The sequence below is a fragment of the Cibotium barometz genome, chromosome 3 (assembly GCF_041138505.1).
Source record: "Cibotium barometz isolate CiBa-2024 chromosome 3, ASM4113850v1, whole genome shotgun sequence".
In the NCBI taxonomy this organism is placed as follows: Eukaryota; Viridiplantae; Streptophyta; class Polypodiopsida; order Cyatheales; family Cibotiaceae; genus Cibotium; species Cibotium barometz.
In genome coordinates this window covers 11,411,658-11,435,030 of record NC_141048.1, presented here as the reverse complement: position 1 = coordinate 11,435,030, position 23,373 = coordinate 11,411,658, and the positions used below count along the sequence as shown (strand labels likewise).

General features: G+C 41.7%; 1 pseudogene; it reads left to right on the top strand.

Annotated features, from left to right (window-relative positions):
* The first annotated feature begins 11,140 nt into the window (after positions 1–11,140).
* Positions 11,141–12,552, top strand: LOC147639711 (uncharacterized; annotated as a pseudogene).
* Positions 12,553–23,373: the final 10,821 nt, after the last annotated feature.

The following is a 23,373-nucleotide window of genomic DNA, read 5'->3' as shown; positions in this document are numbered from 1 at the left end:
ATAAACTCGTGTGAAGAGAATTACCAAAACTAGACAGAGCAGCGCATAGTCTTTTTGAGGGAGTGCTTCACTGATGATGATGCTTGGCATGCTTCTTCTACACTTTCTTGCACTCGAGCAAGAGATTGACCACAATAATTGCATGCAAATATTGATGTGAAACCCTTATATGGCTCTTGGTAGAAAACAACATGCTATAGGTCTTTACAATATGATTTCATTGATGCATAATATTCATGACAACACACATATCCGACTCACACATAAGCATCATTCACACACGACTCTTATCATGCCGTTAGTGCAACTGCCACACGCTCTCTGCAACTCAGAGCTAAAACTCGTCACTTCACATAATCTCTTCTCTCTCTCATCACGTAGAGGCAGCAGTTGTGTACAACGTTGCCCACATAAGGACCTTCTCCTTCATGAAGTATACCCACACTTTCCTTGTGTGGTCATCAATAAATGTCACATAATACCTGCAGCCTCCCATAGACATGGTCTTCGTAGGACCCTCGTCGATCTTCGTCTTCTCTCCACACTCTGCTTTGCTTTTATACCAGGGCAGCCTAACAGCTCAGTAGAAGGGACTTTCAGCAAACTTCTGTGCTTTCTCTCTAACATCTTCATGGAAGTAGCAGCGTAGCTTTGCTTCAACAGAAATGGCAGCAAAGAAGGGGAAAAACTGAATCGCAGAGTGGCTACTAGAGAAATGAAACGTCAACGCAGAAGATGGGAACACTATCCCTAGAGCTTGTCTTTGATACGACATTTGCATGAAACCATGCTCTGCAGAGTCTTCTTCTTGCTCTATCTAGCTTCCTGCACAGAGAAAGAGCAAGAGAGAATCACTGCTCTGATACCACTGTTAGAAAAGCATGGCAACTCTCATCTCAAGAACATGAACAATAATAGCAGACACGAAGAGAGTATTTTTATTAATAAAAGAATTACATATATATAGGCTTGAAAGCCTTGCTTTTCCTAAAATTAGGAAACCCTAACTTGAGCCCCACACTACAACTAAACTAGAGCTCATTCACATGCATGTATAGATTGCACAATACCCAACACACCTCTGCTTGCAGCCCATCTGGACTAGGCGATTTATCCTTTTTGAGTGAAGTAACCACAAAATCTAGCTCATGTGAGGAAAAAGGCATGCCTAGCAAAAGTCTCGTTTCTTCTCCCACCATACATTCCACTGGTTCCAAAAACTCTCTCACTCTTTCACTGTCCAGTAGTTCCATAGGTGACCCCACAACACCTGCTGATAAAGCTTTCACAAAGGTGTTCCTTATCTTGTCTTCATCTGAAATTATCACTCCATGTTCATCTCTGATAGAAGAGATGAACGGATTTGAAAAAGACCTTTGTAGGGGCATCCCCAACTTGCAGCCACCAGTACAGACCTATTTGTACCCTTGCAGGCTCAGCTCTGGTATGTTCCATTCTTCTCACATGATCCTCAAGCTCCTTGAGGACCTGCAGCATAATTGAATCTCCTTCCCCATTACCACATATGGTCCTCACATCAGCAAAAGCCATGTGGCAGTGATTTTCCTCTTGCTTCTCCTCTTTAGCTCTCTTTTTTCCCTCACTTTTTACCAGATTAGTAATTGCACCCCATTTCATTACATTGCACCCCCTTTCACACCTCTTGTGGGGGCTGGTCTCTTTGTCCCTAGCCTAGACGTAAGCCTCCTTCATTCTCCTGCAAATGCTTTTATCCTGAAGAAAAGACACATTGAATTTGAATGCAGGGGGTCCTCTATTTGTCCTTCTCAACACCTTACATCTGAAGAGCAATCTTAAAGGTATATGATCAGACATGGGGTATTCATGCAAAAGGCTACCATTGCAATCACTACTCAGCGAACTGGCCATCTCTAAGGCATACAGTCTATCCAGTCTTCTTGCTACATAAGCCTTATTAAACTGTCTATTGCTCCATGTGGTACTATTTAAAGCCCTGCAACCATCCATGCAAGCTAGATCTAGTAGATCTAGATGGTTTTTTAGAGCCTTCCATTGTTCAGAGTCTCTTTGCTCCTCACAGAAGTTCCAGTCTCCTACAAGCATCATTGGGACATCCCAATCTATTGCCTTGATTGCATCCCATAAACCCCTTCTCTCTGCTTCATTATTTGGGGCATAAGTACATGTAAGACCCATTTGGGTACCATATACCTCAAGTTTACAAGCCAGGAATCTATCTGCATCATCTTTGATTACATCCAAAATCTTCCATCTTTTCCTGACCAAAAGCATACAGCTACCAGAGCCTCTTCTAGTACCACTGGTAATGCATTCCATATCTCTGAATCTAAGCAACATTGGGCCACATTTTGTCTCTTTTGTAAACACACAAAATCAGGTCTTTCAGCTACCACCATTTTTCTTACACAAGCCTATCTCTATTATGAGCATAATCCTCTTACATTCCAAGAGAGGAGCTTCATCTGTCCTGAGTAGGCTCTATGCATTCCCTCCATCATCAAGATTCTCCACATCTTCTCCTTCAAGTAGAATGGAAAATGCCCTTGCTTTACTTCTAGCTTCTTTCTTAAGATTTATGCCAGCACTCTTGTTGGTGATGTCTTGTAAAACTATTTTCTGCCCCATTTGGTTCTTGTTGCTAGCCTTCTTTTGCGCAGCAACTTGCCAATCCTCATCCTTCTGAACCTTTTCATTGCCTCCCCCCTCATTCTTGTTGATGTAGGCCTTATCACTATGCTTGGTCTTTTCCTGCATGTCTCCTTCTTACTCCTTACCATGACTAGCATGGGTAGTCTTTGCTACAACCTCATTAACCTTCTTAGCTTGAGCCTACTTTGGGGAGTTATCTTGCATTCCTTTAGAGGGTTACTTGTTATCTGCACTCTCACCTGGGCACTCTTTTGCAAAATGCCCACGGCCCCTACACTTGTAAAACAAGTGTCAAGAAATGGGTGGAAGCGGACTTCAATGTCAACTTTGAAACCTGCCATGTCAAATTGGATGAAATCTGGAACCTCCATCCTTCTACCCCACATCACACATGCTCTCCTTGGTGCTCTATCTTCAGACATAGCCACTCTAGGAACATGCATCACTCTGCCCAAGGCACTAGGCAACTCCTTGACTTAATCCTAGAAAAAATAGGGAAGCCCTGGGAAGTCCTAGACTTGATCCTAGACTGGGCACTGATATAGGAGAGTCTCTTCTGGCTTAAATGGTGGGGACCAAGGGATAGAATATACAACATTTCCTTTGAAGAAGGCAGCAACTGTGGCAAGAATATACTCCCTTTAGCCCTTATGTTCAACCATAGCCTGGTAAAATCCCTTTCCCACAAAATGGCACCTACACAAAAGGCTTTTTTTCCATACACCTCAAGGAACCACCTCTGGAATTCCTCATCAGATGGTGGCTTCTCCATAAAATAGAAATAGACCCCACAAGCCATAGCCCTATGGAGCTCAGCCGGCCATAGTTCTATTGATGGAAAGTTCCTTACCAACTCTGAGAACCCTCTTGCCCTTGCCCACCTTGGCAGAAAGCTTTCCCAATTCCTGCACAATCTCATGCTCCAAAAGGACCCTTGCCTGCTCAGAAATGCCTCCATTTTGAACCCTAGCAGCATAAGTTTGGTCGCTATTCACTTGTACATCCATCACATCCAGCTGCACTTTCTCAGACTCACACACCCTCTAATTTGAACCCTAGCAGCATAAGTTTGGTCGCTATTCACTTGTACATCCATCACATCCAGCTGCACTTTCTCAGACTCACACACCCTCTATTTTGAACCCTAGCAGCATAAGTTTGGTCGCTATTCACTTGTACATCCATCACATCCAGCTACACTTTCTCAGACTCACACACCCTCCTCTTGGAGGGTCTATGACTACCTTGTCCCTCAGTACCCTCCAGCTGTCCAGAATACTCCTCTCAAAAGAAGAGTAATGAAACAGAGCAGAGTAGGTACCTCCAAGCACGCGTTCCACTCAGAATTCAATTTTTTTTGCAGGTCCTGTCTGTTGTCGTCGTGCTTCCATCCTACTCCAGCTAGAAGTTCTCGCCCGTCGTCTGACCTGCACGCAAGCAGCTAGGGTGATTTTCCAGCTTAGCCAGCCTACATTAACTAGTATGATTTCAAATCAACTATTTCTATACTTGCATGCTTAGCGTGCTGTGTTGTGTCATTTTTTAGCGATTTTGGATATGAAGCTTCTAATGTGTTGCCACTTTTTCTAGCAATTTCGGATAGCTTGTTTTTTTTGCTATATTCAATGTCACGTGGCTTTATTGTAGTCGCTTGCTTTTATGCAAGCACCTTAGATTACCAAGATAGAAAAGGTTGCAGAGTGAAAAGTGGTATTTGTAAGCAACTTGAAAAGCATTGAAAAAAAGCTATTTGCCAAACTTAAAATCTCCATTAAAAAAAAAAAAATTAAAACATAGGTGCAAACTTGCTCGTGCAGCATTTACAGTGGGGGCAAGGAAGGGAGGGAGGGAAAAGGGTGCAAACTTGGTTGCGCAACATATGCAATGGCCCATTGCAAGGCATGAGAGAGAGAGAGAGAACAATAGCGGCATCTTCTTCTGAAATAGCAACTGCCCAGTATTGTTCTCTCTCAGAGAGATGCCACTATTGTTCTCTCTCTCTGTCTCTCTCTCTCTCGCGCGCGCGCGCGCGCACACACACACAACTGTCTTAAGCACTCTTCCATTTTTGTAGGCCGTTTGGAAGGCACCACGCATCAAATACCCAAAGAAGAGAAAGTTCTATGTGACAAGAGGACGAACTTTCATGATGAGTTTGGGCTTAGTTTGGAAGGATTGGATCCACACACCCTCAAGGATGAGGCCCTTAGTGAACGTTAATGGTTGACTGTTTTCCAACACCTAAGAGACACCTCCTGCCATACAGTGAAATGCAGCTCTATCTGAGATAAAATCTACCAGGACATGATGCTCTTCCATTATATGGTGTAGCAAAAACAAAGAGATGAGTGTGGCATTCGCCTGGGCATATGCATTGGAAAAGTGTCGAGCTAGCGGAGAGGGTGAGGAGAAGGCACAAAAATGTATTGCATGGGCTATGTTTGCCAAGCACCATGTTCAGGAGTAGCAAGAAAAAGGTTATCCGCATTGCCAAATGCTAAAGTGGAAGGCCGCTAATAAAGAAGTCCATTTTCCCGTCCATGGGATTATGCAAGAGGCCCTGGCAAAAGATGATCAGAGGAATCTGGGCTGAGCACTATGCCGAGAATTATAGAGAAACAAGGAGGGATATAGCCATGCAGCTGGTGTTGCCATGGCTGCAAGCAGACACACGAGAGGGAGAAGGAGACATTGGTTGACTCGGACAGCGACACTGTGAAGAGCCATGTTAGTCGTGCGAGGACAGTCGCGAACGATCACAAAATTGTACATGAAGGTGGCACCTGCATAGGTGATGATCTTAGGGGCGGGTAGGTCAAGATATATTTGATAAGGCGATGGCGTGCATGAGCTGGTTTCTGGCAAAGTAGTTATGGCGCTCCAGGATGGAAGGCGAGATACCATGTAGAAAAATGCGGAGGGGCTACAACCATGCTGGTGTTGCCATGGCTGCAACACACACAAGAGGGAGAAGGAGACGTTGGTTGTGTGTCGATTGCATCGATTCATTATTAACATTAAAGGTAACATTTATAACGAGTATTTGAACCCGTTCATTTGTATCGCTTGATGATGGGTGCTCACACACACGCGCATCCACTATGGAGCGTGAGTCAAACCTTGAAAATGTGAAAATGGTTGTGGATTTGGTCAAATGCATTGAAAGTGTGCTTTGTAACGAAAGATCAAGCCCACATGATGTTTATACACGCTTGGAGGACTCGGCAAAGATTAAGAGGATAAGCTATCAGACAATGTTTGAAGCTGTGAAAACTATTAGAGGGACTCTATTGTCTGCATAGGAATAGTTGATGGCCTTGCCGACATGCACAAGTGAAGTTGACAAAGCATGCATAGAGCTTGAAGCTATAATTGCTTCTTCAAAAACGACATTATAGCTACCTGGTTTTCCAGAGGTAGATGTGAGTTGTGTTGAAGAGATGATAGCTTCATTGGACAGCTGAATAAAACATGTATTTCTTGTTTACACGTACTCTACTTCTCTTAATTAACCAATAAGCAATTTGTTGAGCAGTGTGGTGTCTTCTCTGCAGCTAGAAAAATCAGAGCAAGCTAGCACTGTACAAGAACTTGAAGGGCAACATGAGCTCGCACAGTTGAGATGTTGCTTAGTAGTACTATTTGTTGTGCTAACTCTAACAGTCTTGATGCCGATTATTTAGGCAGTGCTCGTATTGAGAGTGCTAATGAACACTCTTAGCAATGCTAATTAGCACTTATGGCATTGCCAATTACCACTCTATAGAATCCATTGTAGCTAGTGTTAATTAACACTCCCTTTTGTGCTTCTTAGCAATATTCATAGGGCTTATTAGCAATATAGATAGTACAGTACATTGACATACTCATGTCAATGTACAATGTAGATACATTGACATACTCATGATGATGAGCATGCTTTATTACATTGTTTCATATGCTTATTTTGCAGTGTTCACATTGCTAACTAACAGTCTGCATAGGATTAACTAGCAATTTTCACAATGCTAATTAGCACTCTAGCATTGCTAATCTAACCGCTCGTTCCGCCATGCACACCAATGTTGCCTCTTCCTCTCACAATTCCTCCTTAGCCCCCCATCACATCATAAGCCCCGTACTAATTACAAGCCTTCCCGTCATAATTCGAGCATAATTCCAACCGTTCCTCCTGTGGTCATACCTGTAGCAATCCTCCTCCCTCTAGGGATGGCTTTAATTTAATTAAGCCGTTTTGTCAAATTTGTTGCAAACCTGGTCACCATACCCGGAGCTGTTGGCATAATACAAAGGGAAAAGCCAAATTCGTGGTCGTAGGAATCATGCTAATTATGTTTCTAATTCTGAAGCTTCCTCTTATTCGCTTTCAAGTGACATATTCTGATGGTTCCTCCACTCATTCCTCGAAATTACAGGAAGATTCTTCCAATGAGGATGCCTAATTAGTTTTCATGGCCATTGATTCTGATCTAACTAATCCCAATAGCACCTGGATCCTTGATATACAAGTGTCACTTGTCATATTACATCCCACCGTGAGCCTCAGCACTAAAGGGCATGGTGAAGTGACAAGGCCTTCACCACCATGGGATCTAGGGTGGGGGACAAGGGACACAAAAATCTAGGTGGTGTGGGTTGGAGGATTGCGCGGAGTAAACTCGGGCAAATATAGTAAACTCGGGCATGAGCATGTGAACTTGCCTTGGTTTTTTTTTAATACTTAAAAAAACCAAAAAAAGAGGAGTAGTACTAGAGCATCGAACCCGCAACCCGCACCTGGGGAGGTAAGAACCTAACCATTACACCATTCATTCCACCGTGCAGAAGAGCTTCTCTTCTAAATAAATTTAAGTCAATTTTCGGCAATCCCAACCCCACAGACCCCACATCCTACCGCCCCTGTAGCCTTGATCTACGAGAATCTTCCTTAGTGAAGGGCTTGTCACTTCACCGTGCCCTTTAGTGCTGAGGCACCATGAGGGGCTGTCAAAATACAAATCCTTAAATACACCCCTACAAATTCGCTTTGGCAAAATAATGGCACACAATATGTTCAAGGCATGGCACTGCCACCATTGAGTTGTCTAATGGCAATCTTGTGGCTATTTACCAAGTGTACTATGTGCCTAAGGTCGCTAAGAACCTTATTTCTTACTACCGTGAGCACTGTGGTCGAGTTTCACTATGACCATTGTCTTATTAAGAATCTCCAACCTTCCGGTCGAAAGTATGTTGTCCCTTGTCCCAAGACTGGTCAACTCTACATTTTAGGTCGCACTCGTCCAATTGATGCGGTGCATAGTATTACCCAAAACATACAAATAATTACAAGACCCTGCTATGGTATTACCATTTAGGGCATAGTAATATTACTACCATGAGACACATTTTTATTCACCAATTAGCTAATAACTATCACTTTAATCCAAAAGGAAACAATTCCTTATGCAAGGGCTGCATTTTTGGTAAATTAGCCCATCAAAAATTTCCTATTGCCCATCATCCCACCTCCTACGCTTTGCAATTAATGTATACTGACCTTCGTGGGCCTCTTACCGCTGTCGAATCACTACAGCATAATGAGGGTGCAGCAGCAAAAATAGCAGCGCTTTTATAATTAGAAGGATAGGGAGTTGTCGGGCCCATTTCGCTTTTGCTAAAAAAGCTACTATTTTCGCCTACGGGATCGCTACTCAAGCGGCGATATTTTGTTGTTTCAACGGCAATTTTTCACTGCTGAGTAGCGAAGGAACTGCGTGGAAAAAAAAAGTTGGGGCAGACTAGGGAGTCTACACACAAGACTCCTCAGTCTACCCCAGCTTTAAAAAAAAATTATGTTCTGTGATACAAACATAAACATGAAAACTACATAAATTGAGGAGAATGCAAGTGAGCCCAATATTCATTATATTTCGAGAATTGTTGGGCCTTTGGCCATATATATATATAATAAATCAAAGAAGGGACGCTAATTGGAATCCTCATCGGATTCTGAGTGCTCATCATCATCGTCTTCGTCTTCACTTCCTTCTCCCAATTCATGCTCGTAATCTGGATCTTCCTCTTCCCCTTCATCCTATATACATGCAAACAAGAGTAAGGTAAGTATAATACAATAAAAGATAATTAGATATAGATAAGAGATTCAGGGCGGCAAGGGTTTAGACAATTAGAGCTCGTCTTGTGCTTTTCACTTTTTAAAGGAGTTCGTGAACTCGAGTTTAGCAAGTACATGTGGTTCATGACTTACTTCCCTCGTGCATCCATCACGAGGGCACCATCAAAATCCACGTTGTATGGTAGGGTGCATGGATCAAATGGTGGAATCAGTCTCCTAGGGGTTGGCTCAAAATGAGCGGATGAAGAGCCCTCCTGTTGGGGAGACGCCTCGAGAGACCTAGTGCTACTTTTGCCATGAGAGGGAGAAGGAGACGAGAGAGACAAGGAGACATTGGTTACGTTGATTGCATCGATTCATTATTAACATTAAAGGTTACATTTATAACGAGTATTTGTACCCGTTTATGCATAGATTTTGACTGGTGTGCAACCGTTGAGTTTTGGTGTGCGCCGATGGTCGCCCGCCCATACTTCATTTAATTAAATATCTACAATTTGAATGTAAATAGCCAAGCTTGGAGACCAAGTTACTTTTTCATATTAATAGCCCAAAGTGGAATGTATCAAGCTATCTTGAGCACTTGCTTTTTGCTAATATATAAAAATACATGCATGAGAAAACGTGCTCACTCATGCATGGGGGGAGATTGAACCCATTATTTTGTCGTGCATATATTGCCTTTTATTCTCTTCTTGTTTATTTGCCAAAATTATGGTATGGCTATGGAGGTTAATTAACACACCCAATGCATGTTGAGTGCTACCTAAGTATGCCAATAGATACTAGCATGCACCGGGAGCACCCAATGCATATCGGGTGCTACCTAGGCATGCTGGTAGCTTCCAATGCATGCTAAGTTACTTTTTCATATTAATAGCCCAAAGTGGAATGTATCAAGCTATCTTGAGCACTTGCTTTTTGCTAATATATAAAAGTACATGCATGAGAAAACGTGCTCACTCATGCATGGGGGAGATTGAACCCAATATTTTGTTGTGCATATATTGCCTTTTATTCTCTTCTTGTTTATTTGCCAAGTTTATGGTATGACTATGGAGGTTAATTAACAGCACCCAATGCATGTTGAGTGCTACCTAAGTATGCCAATAGATATTGGCATGCACCGGGAGCACCCATGCATACCGGGTGCTACCTAGGCATGCCGGTAGCTTCCAATGCATGCCAATAGCTAACGACATGCATTGGTAGCTCCCAATGCATGGCAGGCGCTACCCAAGTATACCGGTGGTGGCTACTGACATACTCTGGGAGTACCCAATGCATGTCGGGTGCTACCTAGGCATGCCGGTAGCTACCGACATGTACCAAGAGCTCCTAATGAATGTCGGGTGGTACCTAAGTATGTCGGAAGCTACCAACATGTACCAAGAGTCCCAATTACGTGTCGGGTGCTACCCAATGCATGCCGATAGGCATGTCAATAGCTACCGACATACACCGGGTGCTCCAATGCATGCTAGATGCTACCTAAGCATGCAAGTAGCCAGTGGCATAAGCCACATACACCTTATGCATAAGCTGCATACATGAGGCATAAGCTCCTCTTCTCTTCTTCCACTTCTTCTCTTTACCTCTTCCTTTCTCATGTAATAAAATGTAGTTTACTTATAGCTTTTTCTGTATATAGAACTAATAAAGTGCTGATTACTAATTGATTTATTTTGGTTTGATTTTGTGGGCTCTTCCTCTACATCTTCAAGTCCACATAAACAAACCTCTTGAAGTAAGAGCTCAACACTTACACCTCTCTTGATGTTTTTCATTCTTATGATGCATCCCGAGTGCTTGGGATTTTTTGTGGCTTCATGCATAGAGCTTCATGAAGTCTATTTGCATAGAGCTTCATGAAGCTATGCATGAAGTTGGGACATACAAGTTTTTTTTAAAGCTAGTGCAGATTGGGGAGTTCTATGAGAACTTCCAGTCTACCCCAGCCTTTTTTTTACAAGTTTACATTAGGAGAAATTTGGGTTCATTTTTGGGCCTTTTAGTTTCAGAGAGAGAATGTGGCGCTCAACCAATGAGGAAGAGGCTTCCGTATAACGGAGAAATTCGACATTTTAAAGCAAGAATTCAAGTAAATTGAGTAAATTTATGCTCAAAATGCATCTTAAAATAACATTTACTCACCTTAAAATAATACTACTGAATCTTTGCACGTAAGCTAAAAGATAGTGGTAGTTAATGATTATGTGTTATTTTATTATTATTTTAAGTTGAGTAAATGTTTTTTCCCAACACTAGCTCTGATCTTCTTTGTCTCTAACATAGTTGTTCTTTCTTTTTCTAAGTCTCCTCCAAATTAAGCTCTCACCTTCTTTTTCCGTGTGTCCTTTGCTACACAAAATGGTAACTTGTAGAAAGACCTATAGAAAGCCTTGTACTAGGATTTCAGCTATTATTGTATTCAATAGTTGTAATACGGACGATGGGACATGGATACCATCTACAATTACAATCGAGAGCTGGGTACTTTTACAAAGAAGGAAGAGGAAGAGGAGAAGTGCTAATGAATTTGTGGAGCTATTCAAGGGACAAGTTAAAGAGTTCAAGGTATGTGAATCTAGCAAGCGTGTTACAGAGGTACTAATACAACATGTTTTCTAGCATGTAGACTTGAGGGTGAAAAAAATTCCTCCTGGTCTTCCACGATATCGTCCCAACTGTGAGTAGTATCTCAGTCAAAGGTTCTTTTGTTTTAAAGTGTTTGCTTATTGTTATTATGCAGTTGTTTATCCATTTAATCCTGTCTCCTTATTGTTTTAAAAGTGTCTAATTGTTGTTTTAAAAATGTTTAATCTTTTGGTTTTATGCAGATATTTATTCATCCAATAGGATAGATTGGCAACCAGTGGAGAGTATAAGTGGGATTTTTGACGCTTTCCATGCATATGTAGGAGAACAAATTTACAAAGGAAGAACTCATAGAGATCTTGCAGACCATGACATATTTTTCTATGATATTCAGTACTTTGAACCAAACACGTCTTCTGGATGGGGTCGTTTGACTCCATTACCCCTCCCATTATTTGGAAGCAAAGATTGGCCATCGCCAACTTCACAAACTAATGAAAGTTATAGGATCAGGTTGTATCACGACATACAGAAGTCTCTTAAGGCATCTGTTGCAACAAAGAATGTCGAGCTTATTATTTTTATGCCTATCAAAGTGTTTGTTGACTTTTTCTTTGATGAAGAAATAAGAAATACTTCAACAATGTTTATTTGCAAGTCAAGTAAGGCACTGGACTTTTTGGACAATGGTTGGGACAGGAGAAAGACAAAAGACATCATTTCTGTTTGGAGAAGAAGTCAATAGTTTGCAAGTACATTATTGGCTCTCAAAACTTCATTGCAACTTTTCACTACACCATATATTATTATGTTAATGGCAACCTTGTTCCATTAGATTAAGATTTGGAGTCAGATCTCGAGAATATGCCTCTAGTAATGGAGATATATTTGGAAGGGCAATTGCTTACAATGCTGAACACACTATCTAAAACATCTCTTTCTCAAATTAGAGAAGACCTTACATATGAGGATATTGAACAATTGCCAAAAGATTATATTTACAATGGATACTAAAAAGGTAAACCATTTATAAAGTTTACATTCACCATTTAGTATGCTGTGCAGAACATTATGTAAGATACCACTAAAACAAAACCCTTTTTTTACAGGTGCCAAGGCAAAAAGAGAAAACAACTTTCTGCAAAGAATTTGTCTCTCATACTATTCACTTGATTAGTCGTTGAATGATGACAATCAAAACATTGTAACTCCAAAAGTAATCTAATATATGAAAGATTTTTTTTTTTACAAAACAATGTCAGGTCTCTTACAAAATTAATGCTAATGTTACAAATGTAAATAAAAGTCTAATGATGCTGATGTTGATCAGAAGACTCTAGGGCACGAAAGCGACGTCGTGTGATTGAGAACTAGATTGTGTTTGGGACTGAGGTGGCCTTCGATTTTGGTCCTCTTGCAGGATTTCCATTTTTTCCCATAGTCTTTCCTTTCTTCCCCTCTCCGGGTGCATCTTGACCTGCCTTGTGGATTCCACCCATTCATCCACCTCACCTTGCAACCTGTCATAATCATTTAGGGTAGCCATATGTGCTTCAAATTGTCTTTGCTGCTCCTCATCTCGCTGACGTACTCTCTCTACAGCTTCCCTTGCAAATTCGTCTACCCTCCTGATCTCTTCTTCTGCACGATCATGGACAAAATAATTCTTTGTTCAACTTTGGTCCTGAACTGTTTTACGTGCAAGGGAGTATATTTGTTCAGAGTTATTTCCTGTACACAAAGAAAAGCTTTGTTAGGGACATTATAGCTACATTAGATTATGCAAGTCTACGTTACAAACATCACTTACATCAAGAATATAAACAATTTTCTTTATTAAAAGGTAGGCGTTTAGGGCCGTCGAGTCTATCCACAACTGATATCTCTAGGTTGGACTGGCAACCTTATCCTATGATATGTCATGTTTTGTACAAGGTTCGGCTCCATTAAGAGATGTTCCAATGCATATACAAATTTTTGAGCACACCTGAGAGGTCAAAAAAACAAGCATCAGCTTATCCTGTATAAATAAATCTACATGCTTGTGGAAGAGGAAAATGTCAATAGGGACTTACTCTCTTATGCGGCCATGATATTGTTGAACAGAGTTTGCAAAATAACAAGTGTTTTGCTCAATGTCGTACAAAAGCAAACTCTAGTGTCGGGCTGGAAAAAAAAACAAAGAGGACATAGGTGTTATTAAAGAAAACACATATAGCTTACCAAATATTTGATGTCAATTTAAAACTTAACATGAGACTCACTCTTCATGGTAAGCCGTGAAAACAAGTCTTGCCAAATCGAGGTTCACTGGTTCAAACCAGGACATAAGACTCAAAAATGATGAGCTATCATTTTGTAACGCCACAGAAATGAGAGGATCCACAGTGTATGTACAGTGTTGGACCTCTTCTGGTAGTAGTAATATACAATACCTAAAGGCAACAATGAAAAGAACAAAGAATTAGTCCACTGGCCCTTACTGCTCAGTCATGCATCATACTATATACATCATGCATTATATATACTATACATACCATAGTAAAATATCGAGAATGTTATCTGTGATTTCCATTGCGTCATTCATCAAAACATGTAAATCGTATCCATCCAGAGGCCTGACAAGTCTTTGGTCCCAAAGTGAAAATGCCGCTCTAACCGACGCAACAGCCTCCAAAACTCTCAATTCTCGGATATTCATTGCTTCAATTAGATTTAATTCCCTCTCTATCCGGTCTGCATCTTCTTCTTTTGCAACAATTTCAACTTCAGCGGAGGGCTGTGGTTGTGCTGCAGTAGCCTCTGGTTACGGTTGGTCCTCTCCGGTTGTGGTTGTGCCTTCGGTTCTAGTTGTGTGTGAGGTTTTTCTTGAGGGACATCATCACTGGGGTGTTCTAGTCTTAACCTACTTTGCGAACGGGTGTCCCTATCGTGAGGAGCACGGGAGCTCTTAGATGGCCTTATACGAGGATGGAGGGGGTAACTGTAAGGATACGTCGCATTCGAGGATCGCTTAAAGAAATAGGACCAAGCATCTGGTCGTATTTGTACCGCAATCGATGAAGGGTATCAAAATCCCTCGGCATTATTGTCACCCTATGGGCATGAGCGGCGAGAGAAAGTAAGCATCTTCAAAAAACTCGATGATCCAGTCCTTAGTGATTTCTTGAAGACATAATAATGCAAAAGAAGCTTGCCACCACATGCCAATACTCCATTGCTCACAAATTTCACGTAGAGTCCTCTCTAGAAAGGGAGCTTGGATATCGTAGGCTGCATGTGTCGCTCAATGCGACGAAGCTCCTGCAAAACTGCCATGTGAGCTTGATACCTCCTTGTTCTACCTTGCGACTACAGTGACTTGGTACTTTCAACCCTCCAAGCAGTTTCCTTGGTACGAACCATCTAAACAAATAAACAAAGCGTGATGAGAAACACATTTAAAAAAGTCAGTACCAAGCGATATAACACAAATAGGAAAGGGAGCTTGGATATCGTAGGCTGCATGTGTCACTCAATGCGACGAAGCTCCTGCAAAACTGTCATGTGAGCTTGATACCTCCTTGTTCTACCTTGCGACTACAGTGACTTGGTAGGTCTTTCAACCCTCCGAGCAGTTTCCTTGTACAAACCATCTAAACAAATAAACAAAGCGTGATGAGAAACACATTTAAAAAAGTCAGTACCAAGCGATATAACACAAATAGGATTCCAAAGCACATTGTATCGCTTGGTACTGACCCCACGAAAAAACATTATGACAATGGGATCGAAACCAAGTGATATGAAACAAACAAGAGTCCAGAGAGCTTAGAATCACTTGGTACTGACCCCATGACCAACGTTATCACAGTGGGGTTGGTGTACCAAGCGATATAAAGCAGACACGATTACGGAGGCCTTTGAATCGCTTGGTACTGACCCCATGGAAAACATTATGACAATGGGGTTGGTACCAAGTGATATAAAGCAAGTAGGATTCTGGATGTCTTTGAAATTGCTTGGAATTCTAGAATCCTTTCCCAAGGAATCTAGGAATAAGTCAGTCACAAAAGTATTTACATTCATCCAACCAATGTTATCACAGTGGGGTCGGTATACCAAGTGATATAAAATAAACAGGACTACTCGAGAGGGCTTTGAAATGCTTGGTACTACTGACCCCACGAAAAACATTATGACAATAGGGTCGGTACCAAGAGACATAAAGTAGGCAGGATTCCTGAGGCCTTTGAATCACTTGGTACTGACCCCATGACCAACGTTATCACAGTGGGGTCAGTACTAAACGATATAAAACAAATAGGACTCCAGAAGGCTTCGAATCGCTTGGTACTAACCCCACGAAAAACATTGTGACAATGGGGTCAGAACCAAGCGATATGAAACAAACAAGAGTCCAGAGGGCTTAGAATCGCTTGGTACTGACCCCATGACCAACGCTATCACAATGGGGTCAGTACCAAGCGATATAAAGCAGATAGGATTCTAGAGGCCTTTGAATCGCTTGGTACTGACCCCATGGAAAACATTATGACAATGGGGTCGATACCAAGCGATATAAAGCAGATAGGATTCCGGAGGCCTTTGAATCGCTTGGTACTGACCCCATGACCAACGTTATCACGGTGGGGTTGGTACCAATTGATATAAAACAAACAGGACTCTAGAGGGCTTCGGAACGCTTGGTACTGACCCCACGAAAAACATTATGACAATAGGGTCGGTACCGAAGCGATATAAAGCAAACAGGATTTCGGAGGCCTTTGAATCACTTGGTACTGACCCCATGACCAATGTTATCATAGTGGGGTCGGTACTAAGCGATATAAAACAAATAGGACTCCAGAGGGCTTAGAATTGCTTAGTACTGACCCCACAAAAACCATTATGAGACAATGGGGTTGGAACCAAGAGATATGAAACAAACAAGAGTCCAAAGGGCTTAGAATCGCTTGGTACTGATGAGTGACCCCATGACCAACATTATCACAGTGGGGTTGGTACCAAGGGATAAAAGCAAACAGGATTCCGGAGGCCTATGAGTCGCTTGGTACTGACCCCATGACCAACTTTATCATAGTGGGGTCGGTACTCCAAGCAATATAAAACAAACAAGACTCTAGAGGGCTTCGAATCGTTTGGTACTCACCCCATGAAAAACATTATGACAATGGGGTCGGAACCAATAGATATGAAACAAACAAGAGTCCAGAGGACTTAGAATCGCTTGGTATTAACCCCATGACCAACGTTATCATACTGGGGTCGGTACCAAGCGATATAAAGCAGAGAGGATTTTGGAGGCCTTTGAATCCTTGGTATTGACCCCATGGAAAACATTATGACAATGAAATCGCCACCAAGCGATAGAAAAAAAATAGGACTCCAGAGGGCTTCGAAACGCTTGGTAGTACTGACCCCACGAAAAAGATTATGTCAATGGGTTTAGTACCAAGCGATATAAAACAGACAGGATTTTGGAGGCCTTTGAATCGCTTGGTACTGACCCCACGAAAAACATTATCCTCTTATGGGATCGGAACCAAGCGATATGCACAGACAAAAACCCACAGGTCGGAACCAGCAAAACGTTAATAGAGGGTCTGAAAGAACTCTAAAATACCTGCAATGGATGTAGAGGCCGACGGCATTTGGCTCAGTTTGGGGGGCGTTGAGGAGGCTGATGTAGTCGAAGACTTGGAGGATGATGGATGTAGCAACGATGGTGTTTGGCTCTTGCTATTTTGTGAGAGACACAGAGGTGAAAAAAATGAACAGATGCAAGAAAGGAGAGGAGTGAGCACATACTAGTACATACTATATTGATGCATCATTAATGCGTCCGACCTTTTAAATGTCCGCACGAGTGGTATGAGTCGATATCGTCCCAATCCCTTGGGAACAGTGTTCGGGGAAAATATTTTTGAGAAATGTACCCAAATTTCCATTGGACTCTTCTCAAACCAGCAAATCAAGCAATTTGGGACATACAATTTTAGAACTTTACACTATTTCATAAATTTTCTTTGCAAGCGAAAATCCTTCTAGGTTTAAGTCTAATAGGAAATCCTCAAAGCAAACCGGCTCTGTGATAAGCTGAGACACCCATTCGCGTTTTTAGTAAGATACGTTGCCGTCCCTCTGCATCGCTACTGCCATCGTCTTGGAAAACTAAAGCTTTCAATTTTTTCTGCAGAGGTATGCCCATCTCTCCCTCCCTCTCCTCCTTCTCCCTCTCCCTCTCTCTTTCTCTCTCAAAAACACTCAAAAGGAACAAGATCAACACACACACACACACACACACACACACACACACACACACACACACACATACACACACACACACACACACGATGAGGTGGGGGGCAGGCGGTTTGAGCCACCCTCCACTAAAGCAAAGACCTTCATATTTTTTCTGTAAATACAAAGGCCAAGTAAGTTGATAGGCTTTCACGTTGAAGGTTAGGGCAGGCCATCAATTTTCAGGCTTGGAAGACAGACTATTTCAAATTACAAAATACAACTAAAATACAAAATATGCCGCTTGTATGTTGTTTATTTAATATATAAAGGCTTCATCTCAAAAAAAAACTTATTTACCTCTTTAAGTCTCTTTAAATTTAGGGGTTAGTACCAAGCGGATGGACTCGTGAATTGTTAAAATTACAGCAATGTGATGAGCTATGGTGGATCAAATACTAGAATCAACATCATTAACAAAGAGATTAGATAATAATTAAGATGTGATTAGTGAGCAATTAACTGATAGCTTAGTGTAGGCATGGATAATCAAAAACCAACAAATTCTCATTAGGCCAATGCCTCAATTTATAGAGTTTACATCCAAGCATCTAATCCCACTGATTTCTCCTTGATTCACTCCACCTCTTTTGCTTGATTCTCTCCACCTCTCCCAGAATATCTCCACACCTCCTAAATCTCCTCATGGTACCCTTTATTCTCTCCCAGTAGATTCTTCTCACCTTTTCACAGGTTCTCTCACATTTACAGATTCTCCAAGAAACACAAGATTTGACCAAACATTGAATGCTTAATCTCTGTTTTACCAAAGTCACCTGCTCTGCAGATTTGATGAAGAGCTTGGATCTCACTGTAGACTTGATCAAATCAAATTTTGACTTCACCAGCTGGGTAGAGCACCCTTGAAAACCCCTAGGGCCAAGAGGAATTAGACCCATTGCAACTGGAGAAGACGAGATGTCATTTTTTCTTTGGAAAAAAGGCACCTACAAATTAGCGAAAAACGTGAGCGTCCGTAGATTCGTTTGGCTGGAGCACCAATGAAGTAGCTATGTATACCTAGAAGGGCTTGCCCTAATGTTGCTCTTGGAGGGAGATCAAGGCCCTCCACTGGCTGGGGATACAGAGGGCTAATTGAAAATAGCTAAAAAAGTGATTTTTTTCTAATCATCTACTAATCCTAATTAGTTAGATAATGGGCTCATAAACTTGATAGATTCTAGGCTAGGCTCTGATACCATGTTAAAATTACAGCAATGTGATGAGCTATGGTGGATCAAATGCTAGAATCAACATCATTAACAAAGAGATTAGATAATAATTAAGACATGATTAGTGAGCAATTAACTGATAGCTTAATGTAGGCATGGATAATAAAAAACTAGCAAATTCTCATTAGGCCAATGCCTCAATTTATAGAGTTTACATCTAAGCATCTAATCCCACTGATTTCTCCTATGATTTACTCCACCTATTTTGCTTGATTCTCTCCACCTCTCCTAGACTATCTCCGCACCTCCTAAATCTCCTCATGCTACCCTTTATTCTCCCAGTAGATTCTTCTCACCTTTTCACACACATTTACAGATTCTCTTTTACAGCCTCTAGCTAAGGGCTTGTTCCCGCACACCCTAAAAATTAAATTTTTTTATTTTTTTTCCCAAAAGTGTGTTTTCCCTCTCAAACTTCCCCCCAACATACTCTAGGTTTGGAAAGCTCATTTTGAACCTCTTTCTTCCTCTTCTAAGCTCTCCATTGCTGCAGAAACTCCATACCTGCCAAGCTCTCCCTCCTTGTCAAGCTCCCTCAGTCTCAAGCTCCCTCTCCCTCTTTCTTCCTTTTCTAAGCTCTCCATTGCTGTAGAAACTCCATCCCTCTCAAGCTCTCCCTCCTTCTCAAGCTCCCTCCCTCTCAATCTCCCTCTCTCTCTCTCTCTCTCTCTCTCTCTCTCAAGCTCCCTCCCTCTCCATTGCTGCAGAAAGTCTATCCCTCTTTAGTCTACTCTAGGTTCAGAAAGCCTATTCTCAAACTCTAACCCTCTTTTATGCTTTCCATTGCTGCACTGAAAACCCTGAACTTTCTCTCCTTTCCACTCCTCTGTTGTAAAACAAGCTTTTCTTTTTCCTTCTTCTCTTTTCTTACCACCATGGCCTCTTCCAGTAATGTGAGAAGACCTAGGGAGAAGGTGGAAGAGCTTGTGCTACATAACACAAGAGATGAGAATGGATTTTGGGCTCCAACAAGATTCAGGGTTGGGGCTTGGGTCTACATGCAACCAAGCTCTAAGGGACCACATTGAGTGCGTCAACTGGGGAATATGCTACATCATTAGAAGGGGCGGCTACAAGGCTTCAAGCATACTAAGAAGGAAGGACTGGTTGCCATAGTGCAACATGTGTATACCCTTGGAGGCCTATACATTCAAGGCCAACGACCAAGGTTTCCTTCAAATTGTCACTGTAACATAAACACAGCTTTAACAACATGCTAATATTGGATTTTTTGTTTCAAATTTTCTTATGATTCTCCATTTTCTTATGTCTCTCTGTAGATATTTTCCCCTCTAATTATGTTGAGGAACAACCACTCCAAAGCATCACTGGAGTTTTCTATGCTATGCATGCATCCATTGGAGAGGCAATGTTTGTATCTCAAAGCCCAACAACTGATCTTGTACAGAACAATATCTTTTTCTTTTCTCACTCAGATTTTGTAGATAAAAAACCAGGTTTATTTGGTAAGCTAGAAGAGATCCCCAACCCCCCTTTAACAATCCTGAATGGCCTAAACCTGATGCTTAGACCATCTTATGCTTAAAGTTTAAGATGGTAAGTGATATCAAGACATCACTCAAGTTTTCAAAGGCATCTAGGTCAGTAGGGCTAAATTGGTTTTGTCCTTTTACATGTTTTTGTGCACATGTTTCAATTCCATGCCAATGTACCAAACAAAAACAATGTATATTTGTAAGGAGGTACGGTCTGACCTCATTCAAGGATTACTAGGAGAGGATTGGGAGGTTAATGAGGGGTCACATCAAGGTGATGTGTACAAGTGCAATGTAGTAGATTCTACAGTGTCTTTCAGGTTCTTGAAGGCACGCTCTATTTTGTACATGCGTCTGCACTACCAAAGATGGATGCAAAAGCACGGGACATGGATCCCACTTCAAGCCTGAGAAGAGAAAATTATGCCTATTGAGGTAGCTGTGATGATGCAAAATGGATGGATTGAGCAAGTGGCAGCAAGCAAGCATTGGAGCCTAGCAGACTTGCGTCAACACTTTAGCGTCATGGGCTTTGACAATGTGGAAGAGTCAAGTTTCAAGTTGATGAGAAGAAAGGTATATCTGATTCCACTACATGTCTAGAATACATTTTTTGGTTATTGTGCCACTTTCTATATTTTTACAGATTGGGAAGCGTAAGGAGGGGACAACCATGGTATCAGAATCATGGCAAATGGGGGACCTTGAATTTTCAGCAGAGCAAGGTGCATAGCCCTACCAACACATAGTAGGCATGTGGAAGAGCTTGAAGATGAACTGAGTATATGGGAAAATAGCCTCTGTTTTGATGCACGTGAGGGGCAAGAGTTTCAGGATCGAGGTGAAGGCAATGACAAGCTTTCAATTCAACAAGGAGATGGAGATCAACATGAAGTAAATGTCACAAGAGGGGCAAAAAATGAAGACATCATAACAATTTTAGATTAGATGGCATGCTTGTAATTTTGTAGCAAGCTCTTTTTTAACCAATCTTAATTGAAATCTTAATATTTTTACAAATTGTAATTTTTTTGTCTAGCGGTCTAGTGTGAAAAGGCAAACTTTAAATTTTAACTATAGGTAGCCAAAGGTGCCTTCTTTCTCATTTTCACGTGATAGAAACCAAGCACAAGCTCACACATCTCTTTGCATTCACATGGCTACCCACTTTGACAACTTCTGTGAGTTCCTCTCCACCACCCCGTGGGCGGGCAAGAGCAAGCTCTTTGTCATGTTCTCTCGTAAAGTCGACTTTGAAAAGTCGCTCGCCCTTGCATCCCAACATTATGAGATGCAGATTGCATACATGGAGCAATACTTGGCTCCCCACTCCATCTCCTTTTCCCCATTGCTCCAATGATCGATGGGTTCCTGTTGAGCTGCTTAAGTACATTCAACAATATACCCGCCCCTACATCCAGTGCCTTGAGCGCTTTATCGACATCTGCATCCCCGCAGGAGCTTACTGTACCTTTAATAAGCAAGAGGTGAAGAGGTTGGGGAAGGGAAATTTAGGAACTAGGTTCCTCTCGTGGCTCGCCACTTTTGCGTTCCTCATCAACGCGATGAGGATTTGGATGAGGAGGTAGAGATGCCTACATTGCAGTTGGCAGGGTATTTGAGGGATGACAAGGAAGTGAAGGTAGTAGAAACGAGTGCTGGTGTAGAAGAGCAGCTTGCATCAGAGCACTTTCCAGAGGGTGCACAATCTGCAAAACTGAATAGCCCACTGTAGTAGAAGATGCGGAGCCATCTTCCCCACACGAGGAGAGCAAGGTGCTACCAGAGCTTGAGATCAATCTCTTGAGCACCATTGTGGTGGTGGAAGGTGAAGAATACTTATTTCTTCATGACCTTGAAAAGGTCGCTGGCTTGAGAATGGATGAATGCTTGGACATTATATGCACGCGATGTGAGGTGGACCTTGATACGTCCAACCTCGGTCCTCACCTAGATAGTGCTATATTACCCCTTGGAGAATCTATCGCAGAGACAGTTGCTTTGGTCAAGGAAATTGTGGTTGAGACCACAGAGCAAGCCCTAGTTCCAGAAGAGGAGGAATTCACAACCTTACAAGACAAGCTAGAGGCTAAAAAGGATACCCTTGCTGTTGGAGTGATGGAGGAGACCAAAGCACCAAAAAAGGATGAGGCTTGACCTCTCCGCCTCCACCAGTACTTTGGCAAAAGAAGACATTGAGCAAGAGGTAATAATCGGCCTTTTACAGTCTACAAATATTTGTAATTATGTATAGGAAAATATTTTTATTTTTCCTTTGATTGCAGAGGGTGGTTGAAATTGACGCATTTGCAGGGAGAGGCGGCGGCAGCACATACCAGGCCAAGGTCCATGGACATGATGCTGCGTTGGCACACTATCTTGGTTGACTTCCTGTGGATGGCATCGCCATTATCCAGAGGGACTACACCCCTCAATCTACCTTCACTCTCTTCTTTTTGAAAGCCCTCTCTAAGGTGCTCTGTGTAGCCTCTATGGCACAGAGCACCAAATGTATAGTTCTGATTAAAAAATCCCTTACCTTCGATGTTTTTGGTTCTGGATTTAGGGGTAAGCTTCTTGCTTGTATAGGTATAGCCAAAAGCATAGGCATAGAGGATCCTCAAGAAATAGCCCAATCACTCCTTGAGCACACTCTGCCCAATAAACAAGAGAAGGAAGCTCAATATTTTAAGAAAGCTTTTGTAAAGATGATGTATCACTTCTTATTATGATGATGTATCACTTCTTATTATGATGATGTAATAAGAAGCTTTTGTAAAGATGATGTATCACTTCTTATTATGATGATGTATCACTTCTTATTATGAATACAATACAATTTTTGTAAACTTATTTTCATCAAGTATATCATTGTTTTTTCTAGTTTGTACCATTAATGTTTTTGTGAATGCATCAGAAATGACCCTAGCAGCTTGGGGGAGTAGTGCCAGATCAGTGCAAATTTTGAGCCTGC